The sequence below is a fragment of the Orcinus orca genome, chromosome 10 (assembly GCF_937001465.1).
Source record: "Orcinus orca chromosome 10, mOrcOrc1.1, whole genome shotgun sequence".
Lineage (NCBI taxonomy): Eukaryota > Metazoa > Chordata > Mammalia > Artiodactyla > Delphinidae > Orcinus > Orcinus orca.
In genome coordinates, this window is record NC_064568.1 from 68542860 (window position 1) to 68551398 (window position 8539).

The following is an 8539-nucleotide window of genomic DNA, read 5'->3' on the forward strand; positions in this document are numbered from 1 at the left end:
AAAGGGGGGGCTTCCCTGGTGGCACAGTGGTTGAGAGTCCGCCTGCCGATGCAGGGGACACGGGTTCGTGCCCCAGTCTGGCAAGATCCCACATGCCGCGGAGCGGCTGGGCCCATGAGCGATGGCCCGCTGAGCCTACGCTCCGCAACGGGAGAGGCCACAACAGTGAGAGGCCCGTGTACCGCAAAAAAAAAAAAAGGGGGTAAAAAGTGTGTATGTTGTGGGGAGCAGGTGTATGTATGTGTGTGTGTATATATAATCTACATCCTCATGCTCTAAGAGTGTTTGTGATTAGCAATTGCTTGCTTTTTCCTGAGGTGTAGTGTACACCTTTACACACCACCATTGGGGTCAAGAGGCATAAAACTGAGACGCCCCCATACCCACTGTCCCTTTCCTTCCCAGGGTCTCATGTCTAGAGTAAACATCTGAATCTCTATTCTGAACGGCATACTGGGCCCTACACAGAGCACAGAGAAGCTGACAATGTTGTTTGGCCTTGAGTAGAGGGAGGAGACAAGACTTTCACACACAGATACACAATGTGGAAGCACTGAATCACTCTTTCCTTTCCCGGCCCCAGTTTCCTCACCAATGAAATGGGAAGGGTGGACTGAATTCTCAGGAGGACCTTCCAGTTCTCACTGTCCTTGTCTGTAAAGCTATCTTCTCTTCCATCCACCTGGACAAAGCTATGAGGTCCTGCCTAAGCACTGCCTCCTCCCTCTCCTCTGCCCTCACTCATCTCCCATCTGCCTGCAGGATGGCCTTTTAAAACTCAGCCCAGCTCCATCGTCTCCCATGAAATCCGAAAGTCTACAATATGTGAGAGGGTGGAACATGAACTCAAATGCTGTGCCATTACTTGTCAACTGGAGGACTATGAGCCATTACCAAACTCTCCCAACACCAGCTTCCTTGTGTTCAAAACAGGAATAAGGCCCACAGGGCCCAGCCTGGGGTAAAGATGCATGAGCTAGTGCTCTGCGCATAGATTCTTGTTATGGACTCAACTGTTCCCTCCCAAATTCATATGTTGAAGCCCTATCCCCCAGTACCTTAGAATCCAATCTATCTGGTGTCCTCATAGGAAGAGATTAGGATACATAGACACCAGGGGTGTGTGTGTACAGAGGGAGGACCATGTGAAGAGGCAGCAAGAAGACAGCCATCTGCAAGCCAAGGACAGAGGTCTCAGGAGAAATCAAGCCTTCTGTCACCTTAATCTTAGAATTCCAGCCCACAGAAGTGTGATGAAGTAAATTTGTTCAGGCCACCCTGTCTGTGGTATTTTTTTACAGCAGCCCTAATATAGTCCTTAAGAGGCACCGATTCTTTCTGCCTTTAATTTGTGTCAGCTTTGTCTTACGTGTGGGAAGTCTTGTTCCTCTGCTTATAAATGACTGAAGGGTGAGATCCAGGTGCGTGTACCTTTTCCTGTGTCCCCAAAGGGCACAGTTCAATGCCAGGCACAAAGTGTACACAGTCGGACCTCCTTCCTCACTGTCTGCTTCCCACCTGCGGACAAGGGTGGGGGGGACCCAGCTGCCATCCATAAAGGTGCTTTTCAAACTGCAGGTCATGGAGTCAATTTAGTGAGTCACATGAGCACTTTTCAAAAATAATGACACAGAATAGCAGAGAACAGAAAATGCTAGAGTGCATCTCAGGCAGAAAGGGGAAGCGTTATTTTATGAAACTTCCATTTGTTTTTACATATTTGTAAATAAACAAAAAATAATTACCAACTATTCTAAGTGCTGTGAATTATGTCTGGTTACTGCATTGTGGTATTAAATGCATTTCTTAATATGAGTTACAATCCCCCAAATCTGAAAAAACACCGCCCGCTACCAGTATTGTTCAGTTTCTCTTTGAGTGAGTTTATCATTGAAAAGCCAATGAGCTGTTCAGGGGAGGCCTGGGGTGGTGTAGGGGCAAGGACCTGAATGGGAGGAGTCACTTTGTCTAGGCCAGTAGCCATGGAGCCCTGCCCTTGGGTACTTTCCTCTCTGTGTCCTAGAAAAAGTAACATAACTTCACTGGGCCTCAGTTTCCCCATCTGTAAAAGGGGACTTATAAAACCTCTCATAGGGATGCTGTGAGGATTACCAGGAGCCAAGGAACCTGAAGATACTCACTCACTGATGTAAGAGATAGTTTTTTTTTTTTATTTCATCATTTTGTTATTTCATCATTTCATTCAGCTCTGTCTACTCTAATAGGTAAATTGTTTCTTTCCTCTTCCACAGCAGGAGAAGGGAATGCACTTGCCCCTCACCCCTCAGGAATCCCTGGTTGGGGGTGGGCCAGGGTTGAAAGGGTATCCAGAAAGGTATTTCAGAGGCTAAATCCCAAAGTGAGACCCCCCTAAGGATTTTATGCAGAGAAAATCAAGTTCTGGTATATTCTCAAATCAGCTTCCCAAGAGCAGTCAATGTCCCAAGAGTCCAGGAGAAGGAGTAGCCTCTCACCCTTTATCCAGGAATGAGAGAGGATCTGGGCCTGTTACCACCCCTCTGCTCTGGCTGGGTTCCCAGGAATATTGCCTGCAAGCCCTGAGTCACTGCTAGAAGCCATCCTGGGCCCCTGGGAATGCAGGGTTGGGACAGCTTTTCCCAAGATGGTCCCCTGAACCTGGTGGTCCAGCACCCCCTCCCTTATCCAGATTGCTTCTCTCCATGACACATCTATCTTATCTGGGCCGAGGCCTTTCTGAAACCCATGTTGGCAAACCTGCTTCCAAGGAGGGAACTTAGACATGAGTGGAATATCTGGAATTCCTAGAGGGTTTATAACCCAGCAACTGGAACAGGTGTAGGTAGCTGACCCCTACCCCTACCCTGGCTCTTACCCTGCCTCCAGCTCCTGCATTTGTCTCCCCTCTCTGGCCCCAGAGCCACATCTAGGTCACCATCCTGACCTCCATCCCCTGGTTCAGAGCAGAGAGCACTGGATACAGAGTTGAAGCTCTGTTTCTAGACCTAGCGCTGCTTCTGAGTGGCCTCAGGTAGTCCACCTCACCTCTCTGGGTCTCAGCTCCCTCACCTGTAAAACAAATGGGCTGGTGGGGGATGGGCTGGTATTTAACTTTCTGTAAGAGTCAAATCTTTAACTGTTCTTTCTAAAATTCTAGGAAATGAACTAGAGGAGCTAAAACCATGCTTGTTTGCTCCCCAAAGAGAGCATTGGGCACTTGTGTTCCTGGGGATGTAGTCGGAGTTTCCAAGCCATCAGACCAGTTTCTGGGGTTTGGAATCTGGTTGATGGGGCAGGGGTGGGCAGCCTTTCTGCAGCCTGCACCAGCAGGGTGCAGAACCTGGACTGTCCAGGGTGTACCAAAGTCTGGGACAGGGTTGGGGGAGTGGCCTTTCCCCCACAACAGCGGCACTCTGCACCTAACTTCTCCTTGGCAGTCTTCACTAGCCATTCTCCCTTTTCTTCCTTTGTCTCAACTCAGAGACCCTCTGCCTTATTATTTTTAATGTGGTATTATCTTTTTTATTTTTTTTGCGGTACGTGGGCATCTCACTGTTGCGGCCTCTCCCATTGCGGAGCACAGGCTCCAGATGCGCAGGCTCAGCGGCCATGGCTCACGGGCCCAGCTGCTCCGCGGCATGTGGGATCTTGCCGGACCGGGGCACGAATCCGTGTCCCCTGCATTGGCAGGCGGGCTCTCAACCACTGCGCCACCAGGGAAGCCCTAATGTGGTATTATCTTTAATTAAGTACAAAGACTTTTCCAATCATGTCACCTAGAGATCATTTTATCCACTGCTCTGTTGGCCGCCAGTCTCTTGTCTCTCTCCTCAGCAATGGTAAGGAGGATACCTTTTCCATGGGGAAGACAGATCCATGATTTGTTGCCTTTGCCAGTAATGAAAATGTTGGAGAGCCGGGTGGCAAAGCTGTTGCCATTATCATCTTTCACATGAACTACATCAAAAGAACGAGGAATGTCCCTTCTAGTTGGTGACCAATTCTTCCCACGTTAGCACCTCCAGTCACCATGAACAGGTTACCAGTGTCAAAGTTGATGAAATCATTAATCTTGCCAGTCTCCAAATCAATTTGAATTGTGTCATTCACCTTGATGAGGGAATCAGGGTAGCAGATGGTGCGAACATCATGGGTCACCAGATAAGTGATTCCTTTTGTCCCCACAAAGATCTTTCTCATTTTGCACAACTTATACTTGGCCTCCTCAGGTATAATATGATGAACAGCAAAGCGACCCTTGGTGTCATAGATGAGACAAAAATTCTCTCCAGTCTTGTCAATGCTCATGACTTCTATAAAACCAGCAGGGTAGGTTATAATCAGTGTGCACCTGGCCATCAATCTTAATGAAACGCTGCATGCAGATCTTCTTTACTTCATCTCCTGTTAGGGCATACTTAAGTCTGTTCCTTAGGAAAATGATTAGGGGGAGATATTCCCTCAGCTTGTGGGGACCAATAGATGGACAAGGAGCAAACACACCAACCAGTCAGTTTATCCAGCATCCAATGCTTTGGAACTGCTACGCGCTTCAGGTGCTTCTTGGGACCATAAGCCATGACTGCACTAGGCATGAAAAGAGCCCCTTTGCCTTATTTTGAAGATACCCATTGTCCAGGGCTTATCAGAGGGACCCCCAAACTTCACCCACTCAAATCTGCCCCCAGATCATTCCTAAGTGTCACCCCCGACCTTGCCCAACTGTTCTTTATGAGTCAGGAAGCCAACAAACAGCCTCTCTGGGCTAGAGTTTCACTTTGGTGAAATTAATCCTCAAAAAAGAGGCCCTCAACTGCTGTTCTCCTCTGTGAAGCCTGCCCTGAACAATAGCCTCACTCCAGAACCTTTTCCCCTTTCCTCCACACCAGACATTCAATTATTTAATCATTTATCTACTCAGTGTATACTGAATGCCAGCTACCTACCCTGTGCTCTGCTGGGTGCTGGGATAAGGAAAGCAAAAACAGACCCAGCTCCTCCTCCTCGGGAGTTTAGGGCCTGGTGGGCAGAGCCCTGGTGGGCTCTTCTTACATATCCCTTCCTCCTTGCTCCCCTCCCAGCCCCCACTAGCTCCCAAGACCAGCTTCCAAGGACAGCACCTTGTCTTATGCATATTTGTTTCTCAACACACAGCACATGTCTGTTATCCAGTAGGCCTTCAATATATTACAGATTACATATGAGTGGCCAAAAACGGAAATTGGTTTATGGCTGAGGCTGGTTCTAACTCTGTTATAGGGTTAACAAAAGATGGAGAAAGTAATTAAGGCTAGACACTGGGTTAAATCATATGCTGCTGCTGCTAGCCAACAGAATGCAATTTGGCCGTATCTATCAATTATAAATGCATTCACTTTTTGACCCAGCAATTCCACTTCTAGAAGTTTATTCCACAGATGGATGCTCACACATGAAAAATGATATACGTACAATGTTAGTCACTGTAGTATTGTTTGCAACAGATTGGAAATAACTTGAATATTCATCGATGGGGTCTAATATTTTTTTTAAAAATTAATTAATTTATTTATGGCTGCATTGGGTCTTCGTTGCTGCTTGTGGGCTTTCTCTAGTTGCGGTGCGCGGGCTTCTCATTGCAGTGGCTTCTCTTGTTGCGGAGCATAGGCTCTAGAGCACAGGCTCAGTAGCTGTGGCGCACGGGCTTAGCTGTTCTGAGGCATGTGGGATCTTCTCAGACCAGGGCTCAAACCCATGTCCCCTGCACAGGGGGATTCTTAACCACTGCGCCACCAGGGAAGTCCCCTAATTTTTTTTTTTTTAAATTGAGGTATAGTTGATGTATAATATTATATAAGTTTCCAGTGATAAGTTTCCAGTGTACAACACAGTGGCTCACAATTTTTAAAGGTTATATTCCACCTATAGTTATTATAAAATATTGGCTATATTCCCTGTGTTTTACCATATATCCTTGTACAATAGCTTATTTATATTATAGATAGTAGTTTGTACCCATACCCATACCCCTACCTTGCCTCTCCACCATGGGGCCTAGTTTAATACATTATGCTACACTACGTAAAGCAGAATCCTGTGTGGTGTTAAAAAAAAAAAAAAAAAGGGAGGGAGACGCAAGAGGGAAGAGATATGGGGATATATGTATACGTGTGACTGATTCACTTTGTTATCGGGCAGAAGCTAATACACCATTGTAGAGCAATTATACTCCAATGAAAATGTTAAAAAAAAAAAAAAAGAATGAGGAAGCTCTGTTTGAATATAAATAGGAAGTCTTCTGAGATATACTCTTGAGTTTAAAAAGGTGAGAATAGTTCATTATTCTTTGTGTAAAAAATGAAAAGATAGGGAAGAATATAATTAAGTATAATGTATTTGTTTAGATATGCATAGAAGGGTGCTTCAGGAGGAGGGTCCACAAGGAACAGGTAACAGTGGGTACTGCGGAAGGAAAAATTGGCAAATGAGAAACAGGTGGGAAAAAACCTTTCCATAGTATCCTTCGAATTTTTTGAATATTGTACTATGTAAATGTGTTACCTATTAAAAGTTAAAATAGGGCTTCCCTGGTGGCGCAGTGGTTGACAGTCCGCCTGCTGATGCAGGGTATACGGGTTCGTGCCCCGGTCCAGGAAGATCCCACATGCCGTGGAGCGGCTAGGCCCGTGAGCCATGGCCACTGAGCCTGCACGTCCGGAGGCTGTGCTCTGCAACGGGAGAGGCCACAACAGTGAGAGGCCCGTGTACCGCAAAAAATAAATAAATAAAAATTAAAATAAAAATAAGGGACTTCCCTGGCGGTCCAGCTGTTAAGACTCCGCGCTTCCAATGCAGGGGGTGGGGGTTTGATCCCTGGAGCTAAGATCCCATATGCCAAGGGGTGCAGCCAAAAATAAAATAAATAAATAAAAAGTAAACATTAACAAATAAATAAATAAAATAAAAATAAAGTTAATGATAAAGACTATGAGGCAACATGGGGAAATACTAATAAGGTAGGTGGGAAAAAAGAAAAAAAAACTGTATTCAGTAGGATTACAGCTATGTAAAAAAATGCATGTTAAAATTTCCATCTGTGGAAGGAACATTCTAAGTAATTTTTATTTCCTTCTGTTTCTGAAATTTTTTTCCATAAATTTCTGTAATAAACATATATTGCTTTTATTACAGAAAACTTGTAACAGAAAATACATATATACTAACAGAATGGAACATTCTGTATAACCGCAATTATGAAAAAAGGTATTGAAAAAGACTGGAAGAAAATACGCAAAATGTTCACAGGGTTGTCTCTGGGTGCGAGATATTAGGTAATGTTTAAAATATTACAATATTTTGTATTACATTTGTGGTGGATTGAAGGAAGGAAGGTAGAAAGGAAGGAAATCTAATGGAAGGTAATTCTTCAAAATAACAGTAAGATTATGGGTCATTTTTGTTGCGTTGTTCAGTTTTTCAAACCTTCCTTTATTTGGTTTTGTTATTTTTACAGGAATAACACCCTCACTGCTGCAGAGTGGGATTCCACTCCCCAAAATCCTGCTCATTTGTACTAAAGAGCTAGAGTTCCTAGTTGCTTGTTATTCATTCCAAGTAATAAGGCCCAAGGGGTTGCTCTGGATAGTGGGAGATTGCTACTGGTGACACAGTAGTTACTGGGGAGAAAAAGCAAAGCATCAGAGAACCCTTAGGCCCTTAAAATGTCTCAGTTGGCAAACATTTATGAAGCCCTGACTGCTAGGTTTGGTGCTGGGAGAGTATAGCTTTCTAGGTGAGTATGTTTCATGCACAGATGTAAGGAGAGTCCTTAAGGAGGTCTGAACAGAAGCCTGGCAAGATCAGGCCTTGTAGGCAGTGACCAACTTTGCCACTGGACAAAATTAGGCCTGTCCAAGGGTTGAACCCTCACTGGTCCTCACCTGCCTTGCCATAGTGAGCATGTGTCCACTCATAATCTTCTTGGAGGAAGGACACTGTTAGTGATTACAAGGCAAATTGCCCAAGAAAGGTTTTGGTCATTCAAACTCAGAGACCTGGTTTCTGATTCTGGTTCTGCTATTAACCAGCTATGGGACCTTGGACAAGTAATCCTACCTTTATGAGCCTCATCTCTTCATCTGTAAAATGGGGAGAATCATAATAATTATGAATAGTACCTGCCCTGACTACCTCCCACAGTTTCTGTGAGGATCAGGTGACAGACACAGTGTATATAAAAAGCACTTTAAAAGTATAAAGGATTTCAGCTGATGAATGGATAAACAAAACGTAGTACATCGATACAATGGAATACTATTTAATCTTTAAAAGGAAAGAAGTACTGATACATGACAACATGGATAAACCTTGAAAACATTTTGCTAACTGAAAGAAGCCAGAGGCCACATATTGTACGATTCCACTTCCATGAAATATCCAGAATAGGCAAATCCATAAAGACAGAAAGCAGATTAATGGTTGCCAGTGGCTGGGGGGGAGGGATAAACGGAGAGTGACCAACGGGTACAGGGTTTCCTTTTGAGGTGAGGAAATGTTCAGGAACTAGATAGTGGCAATGGTT

General features: G+C 44.8%; 1 pseudogene; it reads right to left on the reverse strand.

Moving 5' to 3' along the window:
- Positions 1 to 2403: 2403 nt before the first annotated feature.
- LOC101283573 (40S ribosomal protein S4, X isoform-like) lies at positions 2404 to 5819 on the reverse strand (annotated as a pseudogene).
- Between the last annotated feature and the right edge of the window lie 2720 nt (positions 5820 to 8539).